Genomic DNA, 16007 nt, shown 5'->3' with positions numbered 1-16007 from the left:
ATGACGATGATGATAATGACATGAATTGTGATTATTATGATAATCAAAATGACGATAAAGATGATGGGGGTTATAATGACAATGATGATGGCAATGCTAATGACCTTGGACAATCTTCCCAATTTTTAAATGTTGTCATGGTCATAATCATAATCATTATCTTTAGAGTCATCTTCCAAGTCATCATCATTTGATCATCATTATCATTATTCTCATCTTGGTCATCATCAACAACAATAATGGCATGAATGATGATTATGATGTTCATGATGAAGTTGACAACAATGATGATATAAATTACATTAATTATGATGATGGGGATGATGAAAATGATATTGACGATGATAATGGTAGTGATGATGATGATCATCGATCATCTCTAAAAAATAAAGTTGTCATTTCTCTTGCATATATCATGTGTCCTAACAACCCTTTTTGAGCACTCGTAATATTTTTGGGTTGATGATATTTCTTATGACACTTATAATTATGAACAATTGACGACAATGTACATAATCATGATGATGATGATGATGATGATGACGACATGAATGGTGATTATGACGATAATGAAATGATGAGATTGATGGTGGTGATTATGATGATAATGAAGATGATGACACTCCCTCTAAACTAGGGAGATACTCATAATGAGACAAAAAAGTACTCTCAAGTTGAAATATTCATATAAGAAGGGATCTGGATTGATAAGCATCAACGATAATTTACATCATCATAGCCAACATTGTCAAAATAGAAAGGCCTTGACTAACAAGTTATATCTCTCCATTAGATCATAGCACAATGTTGGGAGGCATAAATTTGGACACCACTGCCTCTTTAGGCACTTACCGCACTAGGATGTTCATCAGGCATGTCCTTGCATGATCATTTCCTAATCCACTATCATAATATTTGACACCAGGAAATGTCGATCCTCATGACAATACTTATCTTGGATTAATGTACTTGACTTATGGCAGTTAGTCCTAGTCAAAGCACAAATTATCAAAGAATATTGGTCCCAGATGTTTATCTAATCCACCATTCTCCCTACTGGTGTCTTTAGTAGGCTTACGACTATTAGTCTCGGCCATAGTACATGACAAATGGATAATATGGTGTCAATGCTCACTCCCTCTCAACCAGGGAGGAGACATCCACAAGCATAAACATTTCTCAAGAATACCCATCATTTTCATAGGGAATAACATCATTAATTTGTTTTCATCGCATGACGCCTTTATGATTAAGCATTCATAGATTTGTGGCAAAATATTTCCCCTTTTGTCATTTGTGATGAAATAAAATCAAAAAGTGAAAGCCAAAAACATTAAAGATACACTATAATGATTTATCTAAGTCTAAAATCTAAGGTTAAAGTGAAAATTTATGTAAATATTATATCTATGAGTTGTTCAAAACTTATGAAAACCTTATTCCCTAAGTCCTATATATAAGAAAAATCAAAAGAAAGAAAAATAAGGCCCAATGAATGGTAACTCATGTATTCACACCCTCTTTGGAAAACATATGAATATATACACTCCTAGTCACACTTGATCACATGTTTGTGATGGTTAAATCATGAAGTCCTCTTTTCCCCTTTCATTTTAACTTCATCATTTAAGCACCTAATTGAGGATCTAGGGAATTTTTCTTGCCTAAGGGTTTCATGTCTACTCTTGGTTTACTTATGTCACACTACAGTCAATCATGTGACAGAGTGAAATACTTAAGTTTGTGGAGTTATTAGAACAATGTATTAAGTTAGTCACCACACACACATGTATTACATGTCATTGATCCACATGTGTGGGTTGGAGACTCATTGCTTGAGAACTTTAATGGATACTACTTTAGGGCCTTGATGGTATATCTTACAAAATCTCTTGGTAAACATTGTGATTCATCCTTTCTTTTCCTTGAGACACTTGATAATATTGAAGTCACTCCCAATAATCCATGGAGATGGGGAGTATAAATTACTTGTGCTGGAAATAGAATTGAGAAATAGAGGTTTTCCATTTGCAATATTGGAGTCATAGACATTGGATACATGGTAGTAGTCCTCGATGTCAATTAACTAAAATTATATTGTCATAATGCGAAAAGAGGTAAACATATTGGTAACCTTGATGTCCTGATCATTCCAAATAATAGCCATTCCACCCAAGTATATCTAGTCATCAATCACTACTACTTGGAAATTCCTCCCCCATTTTCTAATTATATGAGGTAGAACCTCACTTAATATTTGTATTTCTTATATCAACATTATTGATGGGTGATTTGCGTACCATTTTTCTTTTAGGAGTATTTGTTTCCTATACTATTGAGGTCCCTCATGTTCCATGAGACTATTTTCATGGAGAATTTACACAGAAAGGAAGTATAATGTGACTAAAAAAAAAATGTTCCAAGATTTAATTTATTGGACAATGCCACTTCATGACTCCTATATTTCCTTAACCTGGGACTAAATAGTGAACTTGATAGCCTTAAGGGAAATATACCAATGAAAATCTCAAAAAGAGGTGACTTTTGACTTTATCACATACAAGTCAATATACTAAAAAAAATATCCATAAAAATTTCATCAATCAATGAATCTTTAAAAAAAATATCCAAAACAATTTCATCAAGCAATGAAGCATTACATTATAAATTACAATCTATAAAACTTTTGGGAACTTTTTGATAAACCATGTTCAAAACCAACATATTTAATATTAATATTTAACAATAATATGGAAAATAACACATTTTCATAAATTAAATAACATGTTATCAATCCTAAGAAATGTCACTAACATAAAACTAAAAGGCATGCAACTAATGGGAGTGACCACTCAAGGCCACCATAAGACAATTAATCTATTAAGACAAGGATTAATGGAGAAAGAAATCTACAAAGGACAAAGACAAACCTATTTTAACTTTATTGTTTTATTAGGTGCAAGTTGAACATCTCAAGATATAATACAGAGAAGAATTAATTTTATTTCATTAAGAAAACCCAAGCACATTCTATAACTTAGCAAGGAAGAGATGTATAATACCCATCTCAGTGACACAACGCATGGCATTAAGTTACTTTTTTATATATAATTTAAACTTATATCATAAAATCACAAATTTAGAATGAATGGATGTTTAAAATCCATTTTTATAAAAAGAAAATATAATTTTTGTTATAAAAAAAAACCAGAAACTAAATATATATTTTTTAGAAAGTAAAAAAATACTAAACTGAATATATATTAAAAAAAAACTAAACTTAAGCAAATTTATTTATTTATTATTATTATTTTTTTTTAATTTTAAATATTTTTTAGAATTTTTTTAAACACTCCATTCTAAGAAGCAAAAATAATAATAGAAATAAGGATGGACCAAAAATATTCCTTTCCTTGGTAAGTGTTTCCCACCATTCATTCCACTCACTCGAGCTATTTCATAAAACAGAGATAAGTGTTATTTCACACTCTTTTGGCAAAGCCTATTGAGCTTCTCTTATGATATATCTATTCCTTGATGGAGTCCTTGATATATTGATCAAGTTTTGATTCCTTGGAGATTAATTAAAGCAAAGAAAACATGAGTACTCTTAATTCCAAGTTCAATGCCTCTAATGGTGGACACAAGGCAAGGGAGGGGTTGTTATCGTGGTCATAACTCCAAGTTCATTGTCTTTGATGGTGGACAAGGCAAGGGAAGGGGTTGCAGTGATGGTCGTGGGCGTGGAGTTTTCTCTTTTACATTATATTTAGGGAGTTCAAAGCAATTTGAATGGAATCATTGTCGTCACTAGGTATAATGGATTAAGTGTGATAATGGATAAAATGAAGTAATTACTTGTGAGCGTTTGTTCTTGAATGAACATTAGGATCCATCTTATTATAGAGAAAAGTACATGCATTAAAAACAACTCAATATTTCATGTGACATTCTTTTTTTGTTAAAATTTCTTCTATTTCTAATCTGAATTACAATTGTAATTTGAAATAAAGCTCTCAGTAAATATTAATTTACCAATTCTACATGGAAATCATAAGAAACATTCACAATATAATATGAACAACAAATGGGTACCTACTTCATATTAAAAAATGCTTCTACTACTTAATGTGAATTACAAGTGTAACCTTAGTCGGATCTCCAGTATATCTTAAGCCATATTTTCATTTTATTTTTAGTACTATTAAATGTTATTATGTCCTACCTCATTTTATTGTTACCACCTTGTTACGCTTAGGATCATTGCGGAGGAATGTCGTAATGATAAATCCAATTTATTTTGCTGCTTTGTAGACTTTAGAAATGCTTTCGATACGGTTCCTAGATACAACCTTTGGAATAGGTTAGAAGAGCTAAAGGTTCCTCTTGAGTTGAGAGCTGCTGCTATAAGGCTATACGAGAATGTAATTGCCAAGCTAAAGAACAATGAGGGGTGGTCAAAAGATATTAAGTGTAACATCGGAGTTAAACAAGGTTGCCCCCTCTCCCCTACCCTATTTGGCATTTACATCGATAAGCTTGAAGGTTATTTAGAAGAAGCAGGATGTGGTGGCACAATCTTAGCTGGGATAGTCGTTATCCTTCTTATCTACGCTGACGATATTGTTCTTTTGGCAAGATGCCCTTCTGATCTTGATAAGCAACTCAAGCTTCTTAAGGATTTCTGCACTACCATGGGTATGACTGTTAACACTGACAAAACAAAAGTTATGATTATCAAATCCAAGAAGGACACTTGCGCTAATTTTATGTATGACAATAATAACTTGGAGGAAGTGTATTCTTACAAGTACCTAGGAATTGATATCCATCACAAGCTCAACTGGAACCATAGCATTGAGAAAAGGATCAATGGGGGATGGAAAGCTTATTTTGGTCTTGAAAATAATTGTAAAACTGCAAACCTCGTAATGTGGGATAAAAAGAAGTTCCTCTTTGAAACTTTAGTCATTCCTGTTATCTTATATGGCTGTGAAGTTTGGGGCTGCAGCATCTCGAGAGAATCATGGAGAAAGATTGAGCAAATCCAGAAGTGTTTTATAATTTATAACCTGAAAATTAAAAGTAATACACCCTATCCTATTCTCCTTATAGAAGCAGGTCTTTCTCCTATTGAGAGCCTAGCTATGCTCAGGTTTCTGGTGTACAAGCACAAGCTCAATAACATAGACAATCATAGACTTCCTAAGCTAGCTTTAAATTCCAGCCAAAACCACCTAAGGCTTAACCGAGGATGGCATAAGGACACAAGGGCCTGGTTAAACTATTGGGAGATCAATGAGAATGATGCTTTGCAAAACATAAATAACATTAAAGATATTGTTACTTCTAAGTTCAAAGAAAAATTGTGGTGTGAGAAAGTTTTAGTGTCTAAAATAAAATTAAGTTATTATAAGAGGGTCATCAACCCCACCCTTGAAGATCAAAAGTATCTCTCTATTTTAACTAGCTCAAAGAAGAAAATTAATATAGCAAAGATTAGAACGAATTCTCATGAGCTCCATAGTGAAACTGGCCGTTGGACAGTTCCTAAAACGCCATGGATAGAAAGGATCTGCCATATTTGTGAGAGTAGGAGCATCGAGGATGAAAACCACTTCCTCTTAGAGTGCCCTGCATACAACCACATTAGATCTCAATTTCACAACCTTTGTTACAATACTGACCTTCCTAGCCTTTTACAATGCCAAAATTATAGTGAACTCGGGAGGCTTCTCTCCAAGCTTTTTGAGCATAGGAATAAAATCTTAAATCAAAATAAATAATTTGTCTTTTTAGGTCCGATAGATCATTATTTGGTCTCAGTGGACGTTAACCATCATCATCATCATCATCATCAACAAAAATATGCATTTTTCTATAGAATTAGTACTAACATGTAATATTGATTTTTTTTTTCCAAAACGCTATAGGTAATGACCACGAAGACGATGATATAGACTATGTTTAGATTACATCGTATATCAGAGATGATGATGATGAGGATGGTGATGGCATTGGTGATGAATATGTGGATGATATTATTAGGATGGTCAGGATGATGATCATGGAAATGATCATGAGGATGAGCTTGACTATGATTTTCGTGGTGCTAGCTAGCCATGCATTATTTTTTATATTTAGTTGGATGTCTTAATATGGTAATCATACATTTGAATTTTAGTTTATTTAAATTTTGATGATGATACTATCGGTACTATCTTGTTACCTTATGAATATGTTGAAAATTGTTTACAAATTTTCTATGAAGAATTATTGTGATTGATGAGATTCTTATTTTTTATGGATGTTGTGAATTTACCTTAGCATAATGATATCTATGAAACATTTTTATTTGGTAATCTTACATTGACTTTTAGTTGATTTGATTAAATATGACGATGATATTATCATTTTTATCTTGTTATTTTATGTATATATTGAAAATTATCAACATTATTTTGATGGAGAATTATTATGTATGATGATATTACTATCTTTTGATGGATGTTGTGAATTTACCTTAGAATAATGGTGTTCATGAAATATTTTGATATGATAATCACACATTTGAATCTTAGGTGATTTGATTAAAGATGATGAGGATATTATTAGTATTATCTTGTTACTTTATATATGTGTTGAAACCTATCAATGCTTTTTTATGGAGAATGATTATGTATGATGATATTACTATTTTTGGATGTAATGTTGTGAATTTACCTTGGAATAATGATATTTGCGATAAATGTTGATTTAGTAGTAATATATGTATATTGAATATTGTCAATAAATTTTTGATAGAGAATTGTTATATATGAGGATACTACTATATTTTTAATGAATGTTGTCAATTACCCTTAAATTTGTTTACAAATACTAAGTTATGAATTTGAATTGTGATATATTCTTAAATGTGTTATACATGAAAATACTGCCTCATCATCTTGAAGGAGAATACTATGTTGTTGGTTGAAATACCCTTTCTCCTAAACTATATAATTCTATAATACAAGCTATGTACCATGAGGACGACAGTATCCTAGTCTGTAACAAGTTGTCCCCTTCATCTAACGTTTGTTACCAAAATTCTCACATTAGAGGAATTTTCAACTCAAAAAATAACCACCTAAGAAAAAATTAAGAAACTAATAAAATAATGCCATGTAGACAATTTTTTAATATATCATTTTTATTATTCTTTTACCAAAATTACCCAAATAAATCTCACATTTATCAAAATAACTGTATATGTATTTTATATTAAATTAGTATATTAGCACAAGATTTAATAAAATTTAAATTAAAAAAGAAAAAAGAAAAAGAAAAAATCAAAATTTAAAGGAAATTTAAATTTAAATTTAAATTACCCAAATAAACGTCACTTTTATCAAAAATAACCATCTACATGTATTTTATATTGAAATTAATTTATTAACACAAGATTTAAGAAAATTTAAATTTAAAAGGAAAATTTAAAATATAAATTTAAGTTACTCAAATAAATGCACTTTTATCAAAATAACGATATATTTATATTTTATTTAAATTAATTTATCAATACAACATTTAATAAAATTTAAATTAAATTTAGGATTTAGGATTTTATATTTAAATCTATTTATTTAACACACCATGATTTACCCTTCATTAAAAATATTCTCGATATTCTAACTTTTATAGATTAAGATATTAATTTTATTTTTAATATTTAATATAGTTTTGGGTCACTTGGGCACCATTCACAGTTAAATTAGGTAAGTTATATTATTAAAAAAAAAATCCACTGCCTAGTCACACCTGTATGTCTTTTAAATTTTAAAGGATTTTGATTGGCTTACACATTATGACATGGAAATTCAATGTTAACATTTTAAAATGAAAATTCCTCTAATGCGAGGAAAAAAGCTCGAGTTAACTAGAATTTGACACTCTTGTTCACTTTCGGAAACTCATATGGTGGAATGTGATCTCTTTATCCTCATCTTTAGATTTTTCGTAAAAAAATAAAAGCATACAAAAGTGGGAAAGAACCATAAATCATGGGGAAGCTTTTTCCTAAGCACAAAAGCATCTAAAAAGTGGAAAATGCCATTTTTATATGAGGAAACATTATTCACCCAAAAGATTTTGCCAAAATTGAACTAATGAGGAATTTGGGAAATCTTCATAGCCTTCACTTTCCTATATATTGGAGGCTTGGCCATTGAGGAAATGATGGGAATTCGTGTATTGTCACGCTGCTGAGATCTATCTTGAGAGGGAGAGTTTTGGAGCTAAGAGTTGGGGGAGGTGTTGTTGCAACTGCATCTGATGGTTGTAACTTTCCTCCAACTCCTTTATTAATATAGATTAGTTGTTCTTCCTTCCATATGCTACTATTCATTCTTTACTTATCCTATTTAACTAATGAATGTATGGGATTTTGATTTTTATTTATTTATTCAGTAATATTTATATGTTTATGATAGTTTCAATTATCAAGATATTATGTTGTGAAGTTTTCTTTGTTCTCTCTCTTGTGTGTAGGACCAAGATTTGGAGCTATCTAGGAGCACTTCCCAACTACACTAAAAACTCCAACAAGACCTACATGCGAGGACTCACATGAATTCATTCTTCTTTTCTTAATCTATACTCTACATCTTGATCTACTAAGAATCCTGAGCCTTAGAACAACCTATCTATTAACCAATCTATCTTAGGTTTTTGGGATAAACTGAGAGGGTTTTATGTTCATCTAACTGTGCATTAAATCCTACAGCAAAATGATATTTATAAACTATAATATATTTCACTATGTAATAAAATTAGTAAAATGGAAGTAAAAGTAAAACTCTAAACAAGAAGCCAAAAGTGGATGTAACCATCGATGCAAAATTGGAAGTAGAATTGAATGTTAAACTAGCCATCAAAACAAGGCAAACAATGAGACAAAAAGGGTTTTAAAGTAGAATTAAAAAAGGGTGCAAAACTAGACACAAAGAAGGGAACAAAATAGGGCATACAAAAAGATACCAAATTGGGCGCAAACAAGGATGCAAAAATGGACACCAAAATGAGGATGCAAAGAATGGTGTAAAATTAGGATGCAAAATTGGGTGAAAAAAGGATGTAAGAAAAGACACAAAACAAGAAGAAAAATGGGACTAAAAAAATGGTGAAACTAAGGATGCTAAAAATGATGCATAACTAGATGAAAGTTCAAACTAAAATCTAGGTGCAAAATGAGATGCAAATGTGGACACAAAATGTGGCAGAAAAAATGATGCAAATTTGGATTCCAAAAAGGATTCAAAATTAGACACCAAAACGGATGCAAAATTGGACATAAAAAATGGTGAAAATTTGGACACAAAAGTAGAAAAATGGTGCGAAAATGGGCATAAAAATGGCTCAAATTTGGATGCAACATTGGATGCAAAATGAGGTGCAACAAATGATTCAAAACTTGGTGCAAAAACAAATGCAAAAGTAGACAAAAAAATAGCTCAAAATTGAACGTAACATTAGACACAAAATGGGATTCAAAGGTGGACGCAACACATGGTCCAACATAGGGTGAAAATTTAGATGCTCAAAAGGATGCAAAATTGGATGCAAGAAATGTTGTTAAAAATTATGCTAAATTGGATGCAACAAATGATGCAAAATTAGGTGCAAAATAGGATGCAATGAAATAAAAAAGTGGATGAAAAAAATGGTGCAAAAATGGATGAAAATTTTGGCACTAAATCAGATTCAACATATGGTGCAAAATTAGATGCAAAAAATGGTGTAAAAAAAGGCAGAAAAATTGGTGCAAAAATAGATGTAAAAATAAGTACAAAATTAGAAGCAAAAAATGGCATAAGACTAGATGCAAAAACTAGCACAAACTTGATGCAAAAAAAGACACTAAATCAAATGCAAACGATGGTGTAAAACTCGATGCAAATTACGACACAAAAATAGAAGCAAAGAATGGCACAAAATAGGAAGCAAAAAATGATGCAAAAATATATGCAAAAAATGGCACAAAACTAGAAGCAAAACCTGTTGTAAAACCAAATGCAAATCTTGGTGCAAAATATGATGCAAAATTTGGCGTAAAAAAAAGATGAAAAATTTGGCGCAAAAAAGGATGCTTTAAAAATTGTACAATAGAGCCAGATTTAGCGCCAGGCTGCTCATCCCAATGGAGAGAAAAATACACTAAAATATGGTGCTAAATCTGGCGTAAATTGCCTGTTTTGTTGTAGTGTATATCTATCAAAGAGGTAAGAATGTGCATTGGGTAAAAGTAGTGGTTGTGACACGTCTTTCTGCCCATAGGCAAGACCTTCCTTCCCATGTGAAAAAATTTCAAGTGTCTGTATTTTATGTTGCACATCATTCGTATCTCTGTGGAAGCAGGTTGGGAACGACTATGTGTTGGCATTATGATGCATGTGTTGTACTTGATGGAAACCCACTTGTAGCAGAACAACTCACTTGTATATGGTAACTAGATGAATCTACAGGAGAGATATCAGCTATGACAGAATGCATGGAAATTGTGTTTACAGATGTGACAAAATGCAGGGCAGTTCAAAGGAATGAGTTCATAAGTAATGTACTATGGAAAATCACATTATAATAGGTCTATTCAGAGGGAACAAAGTAATGGTACAAAAGAATAGGATGACAGAAGAAAGGACTACAGATCAGACTCTAGAGATTGAAGAAAGAGAATGGTTTAAGAAGTATACATTGGTTCACTTTGTCCAAGCAGCGTACACATGTGGGTTAACAGAACAAAAGGAGCGTATATGTATGCATGCACTTTCATACAAGGAAAAGCACGTATGGGATGGAAAATCAAGGTTTTGGTTCGAGGTATTGGTCCAAGGTTTTGGTTCGAGGTATTGACAAAGGATCTAAGTATATAAGAAGGAGAAGATCGAAAGGCTAAGTGCACAAGTAATGAATATCATATGAACTGTTAGATCAAAAGAAATTATGCATGTTATGGGTTTCTTATGCTTTTCTTGATCTAGACTAAGTATGCACCTGAGAGTTTGATGATGGATAAGATCTAATGATGGATCAAGATCATAATGACTTATCATTATGAGATCTGATAATGGATAGTCTAGATCTGAGTGCTAACTAATGTTTTGTGCTTTAAATGCTATGATATGGGTATATCTGAAGACTGGAATAGCTGTGAAGTTATAAGTTTTTATCTGCAAATCTGTACGTTGCTTCACCTTGGTGAAGGCACGTATACACGTTGGTTCGACACTTCCAAGTAGCGTATGAAAAAGAAAATCCTGTTGTTCATGATGATTGATCTATCTGATCGGGTTGTTGTTTTATTGTTGTTGTCAATGATTTCTTCTTAGATCTGAAATCAGAATTGAATGCATAAGGAGATTGAGTATGATTGATTGATTGAGTGAGAAGGGTGATTTTTGTTGCTGTCTATTTAGATATTTGTAATTTGACAGTAGATCTTCAGATTGTTACTGGTTGGTACAGTTGTGGTTTAGAGCTTTTATGATTTAGTATCTTTAGAGGTTTACGCAGGTTGGGCTAAAGGAAGTGGTGTATACACACAGGTTAGCTTCTTTAAAGGAGCGTATACATTCCGACACATGAGTTTTTGATGTTACAATTGGTTCTAGTTGTTGATGCAGTGTTTAGGGTTTAGATCTGTGTAATGGCTACAATGATCTGTCTATTCTAGTTGATTGGTTGAATTTGATTAAGTTTGAATGAATGCTTGATTAATTTGTGATTGTTTGATTATGTATGTCAGATGTTTCAGTGAATGATTGATTCAGTTGTGTCAGAGGTTCAGTGATTGTTTGATTCAGTATGTCAGAGGTTTTAGTGATTGATTGATTCAGTTATGGTTGATTCAAAGATTTATGATTGGGTTTTAGATATATTAGAGACTGATGATTGAGTTTTAGTGATTGGTTGATGCAAATGTATTTGATAGATGTATTGGACAGGTGATTGATTTTGAGCTTCAATGTTATTGATGGGTCCAGTGTGAAAATTTGATTAAACGTGGCCTACATATTGTGTTGTTGTGTACCAAGAGTATCCAGTATAAAAATTTATAAAACGTGGTCCCTGGAGGATACTGAGGGTTGGAGCCTTCAGTGAAGAAGTCGAAGCTTCCTGCCAGTAGTGGTTGGTGATTTGATCAGGGGGTTGGAGCTCCCTTCCAGTAGCAGCTAGAGAACGAGTGAAGGTTGGAGCCTTATGTAGGTCGACGCCTATGTACTAGTAAACATATCAGCTGGTACACGAGATAGGGGTTGTAGCTCCCTTCCAGTAGAAGTTGGAGAATGAGAGAAGGTTGTAGGCTTCTGTAGGTGGATGCCTACGTACTTGTATTAGTCTGCACCAGTACAAGATTGTAAACAGATTATTATTTATATTAAAAGAATACAGAGACAATAACATCAGGTGGTTTTTCTCCCACATTAGGTTGCCACCTTAAATCTTGGTGTTCATGTGTGTTGCTTACGTGTGATGGTTTATTCTATTATTACTACACATGGTTCCTATTTAATGTTTAATAAAGTACTGATGCACTGATTAAATATCAACATATGATGAATTAACTGAATCATAAGTTCACTAGATATATGCTGGTTTCCTTAAGAATAGTTGCGTGGACACACGAGTTCCCTTCACTGACGTAGCGTATATAAATCTAATTATGGAAATGAAAAAGTTATTGATTTGCAAATATTGACTCACCCCCCTCTTAGTATTATTCCCAACACTACAGTGGCTTCACTAGAAATTTCATTACACATAACCCCGACTGTCTAGATATTAGGATAGGAGTAGGATTAGTTGTGCCTTATTCTTCCTTTCCTTGCACTCGTCTTGCACTTGTTCCCCATAGTTCATCCTCGTTGTCTCATTCTGGTTTTACAACATGTTTTCTTTAGTCATTTTGTTGTCTTGTCTTTCTATTTTGGTTTCATGGTTCTGTGTCTTCTTTCTTTTTGCTCTGTTTCCTTCCTTGTTCAGTTTTTCATTTTTTTCACTACGTGAATAATTGTTGTGCCTGGACCTGCGTCTTGGCTCTTGAATGTGTATGTGGCTGATGTTCAAAGATTCTTGTGACACTATAGCCCTTGGCTAGTCCTGTGTCTGTCTTCCTTGTGTTTGGTTGTAACTTTTGGATGATGAAGTCTTGGCGGAAAATACTATCCATCCATAAGAAGAGATTTGGTTCAACCATGAGCCTATGTCCAATCTGGGAACTTCACGGTTGTACTCAATTTTATGCTTTGGTGTGTTTAAGATTATCCAACTAGTAGAATTGGAGAAGGAGAAAAATATAAATGTGAAAACCTAAATCTGAGGTCTTTACATGCTTCTTTGAAGGAACAACCTCTCCTTCTCTCAATAAGCCGAGATCCCTCTTCCACCCCAAAAATAAATAAGTGCCTATGCACAGTTCTCTTTCAAAAATAACAAAGGCAAAAGAAGAGAAAGGCTTCCTGCGTAGAGAGGTGAAGCAAGCAAGTCCACTTGGGTACTGTCTAGGCTCGTTGGCAGTAGAGCAATGATTTTGTTCTTGCGTGAATCCTCTGGGGTACTGTCCAGGCCTGCTGGTGGTGGAAAAACACCAGAGATGAAAAAATATATTCTGAAAATATTAATCTCGCGAGCTAAACTACCCTTCCCAATTCGAAACACTGTGATATTGCTAAGTCCTATGTTGTGTTCAACTGATTTGGTACAAGGAAAACCATGTCTATCCATTAGGTAAGCGGGGAAGCCAAAGTAATAGACACAATGAATCAATACTCCTTGATCGACCAAGGCCCTAAACTAAATGAACCAAGAGAGAGAAGATGGAATTCAACTAGTGTGTCACGAAGTGTTTGTTAGCCTCCTGTTGCAACAGGTTTCATATTTCATGATTGACAGTGGAAGTGCCAAAAATTCTCATCTTTTTCATGCTGTAAAAGTTCCATTTTTGAAAGATTTCTCAGTTAAAGGAAAGCCAAACAGCCCAAGCTTGGTTTCCCTAGGTTTAAATTTTTTTCTTTAGAAGATAGAGGATTAATATTTGTCCAAACAGTTTAAGCTTGGCAGATTAGTAGCTAGGTAGAGAATGAAGGAGCCCAACAGCTTAACCTGGGTCCTTGGAAGCAATAAGGGTTTTTTTAGATAGGAAGGAAGTTTAAAAGAAAAAGCAATCAGGGTTTGCAAGTCTAAGTGCACCCTTCCTGAAGAAGCAAAAAATGCTAGGTGTATTAGGCTGGGTAGGTAGCCCGGGGTTGCAGAAGCAAGATCATCTTCAGTTTTGGCCTTGACAAGGAAAGCTCATCTCATCAGTGGCACAGGTAGCTAAGCAGTGTTTTGATGGCAGATTTTTGGAAGCATGTCTAACTTCCCTTCACTCCCCCTAAAATTCTCTTACTAACATCCCTCTAAAGAACCTTGGGATCTGCCCAACAAGTCCTAGTTTACTTCATTTTTGTGAAACATTAAACGAAATGTTGACTTTCTTTAATGAAAAGAAGCTACATTTCTTGTCTAAAACTCATTTCTCATTTTCTATGCAATTCCTATGCATATCAACACTTCATAGATTCATCATTGTTCCCCTTCCATTTCCACCTCACACAGCCATATTAACTCCTAATTATACTATGTAGCTCCCTGACTTTCCCCATTCCCATTCACTATTAAAAATCATATAAAATTCCCAAAAATAATAATATTCCCACCCCTTGGCAATATAGCCATATGTTGTTAGTCCGGGAAATGGTAGTCTATCTGGGACTACTGTTAACTCTTCTGCGTTCTAAACCCGGGATTGTCTTAACCTCTGGTTAAAACAATAACCATGGTCTTCCCCTTTTTGTATATACACCTAAACCTTTAGGCGCTCATTGTTAACTTTTGGCGTTTAAACATTTGTTTTAAACATTACCCATGCCCATTCACAAACCCATTAAACCCATATAACCCAAAGTTTAACCCCCCCACCCGAAACACTATATAAAGATTTAACATTCGGGCGGGCCCCATGCGTTAACATCCTTTCAAATCGCTAATCCGTCCACCGTTGGATCAGGCCCTCCCCATCCGACGGCTCTCGGGGATTTCAGAAGTGCCCCGCTGCTCGGTCGTTAGCTTCCAATGGCGAAGCGGTTTCTCCGCCGTACAAAAGACACCCGTCCGGTTTCTATTGCATCGGAAGGGCTCTGACGGATACTGCTCCCGTACATAAGGCAGTCCGATGAAAACCGGAATCCGCCTCCTGCCCTCCTACCTCAGCACCACGTCACCACTGCCACGTCATCTGCCCGCATCGGCCTCCTGCCACCGTGTCCATTGCCACGTCACCTCCGTACATGCTGATGTCACCCTGTTGACGTCATCTTGCCACGTCATCCACCGTACCAAGTCTCGCCCGCTTACGTCATGCTGACGTCATCATCAATTTTGGCGCGAAAGGCGAAATCGCAGCTCTGGAAGCCCGGATTCAAATTCTGAGGCAGTTTTTCATGCGCGATTAGCGCCTATGGCTACGGGAAATGAGCCAAAGTGGAAAGCCCCTCATCGCGTGGCTCCAGCAAGCCCGAAAGGTACAGAATGACCTGTTTTTCTTCGCGAAGCATTCAGAAAATCAACAGAGATAGTTCTAAAGGAGACAGAATGCCGAACAACGGCCATTAAGTATAGATTTAACAATTTTAGTACCACAGCACATCAAGGAAGCGGCAAAGAGTATCAGTTGAACTTTTTAAAGGAGATCTTCAGTTCTCAAAGCAGGTTAACATTGATGGCCTCCAAAAAAGTTAATTCAGGCGGTGTAAGCCCATCCCAGCTCTCAAATCACAATTAAAGCATTTAAAGCCACCGAACGGCGGTGGAGCAGAGACCCATGCACAGTTATTACAGAAAACACTGCACCAAGCCACCGAGGACAACACATTTACTCAGTTTTGATACGGCTGCCCTCAGCGCAGCTCAAGATATTTTCTTGCATTTAT

This window comes from Pinus tabuliformis, chromosome 4_1, assembly GCF_031772625.1.
Source record: "Pinus tabuliformis cultivar Carrire ecotype Pingquan chromosome 4_1, CPIR1, whole genome shotgun sequence".
NCBI lineage: Eukaryota > Viridiplantae > Streptophyta > Pinopsida > Pinales > Pinaceae > Pinus > Pinus tabuliformis.
This window is presented reverse-complemented; position numbering follows the sequence as displayed.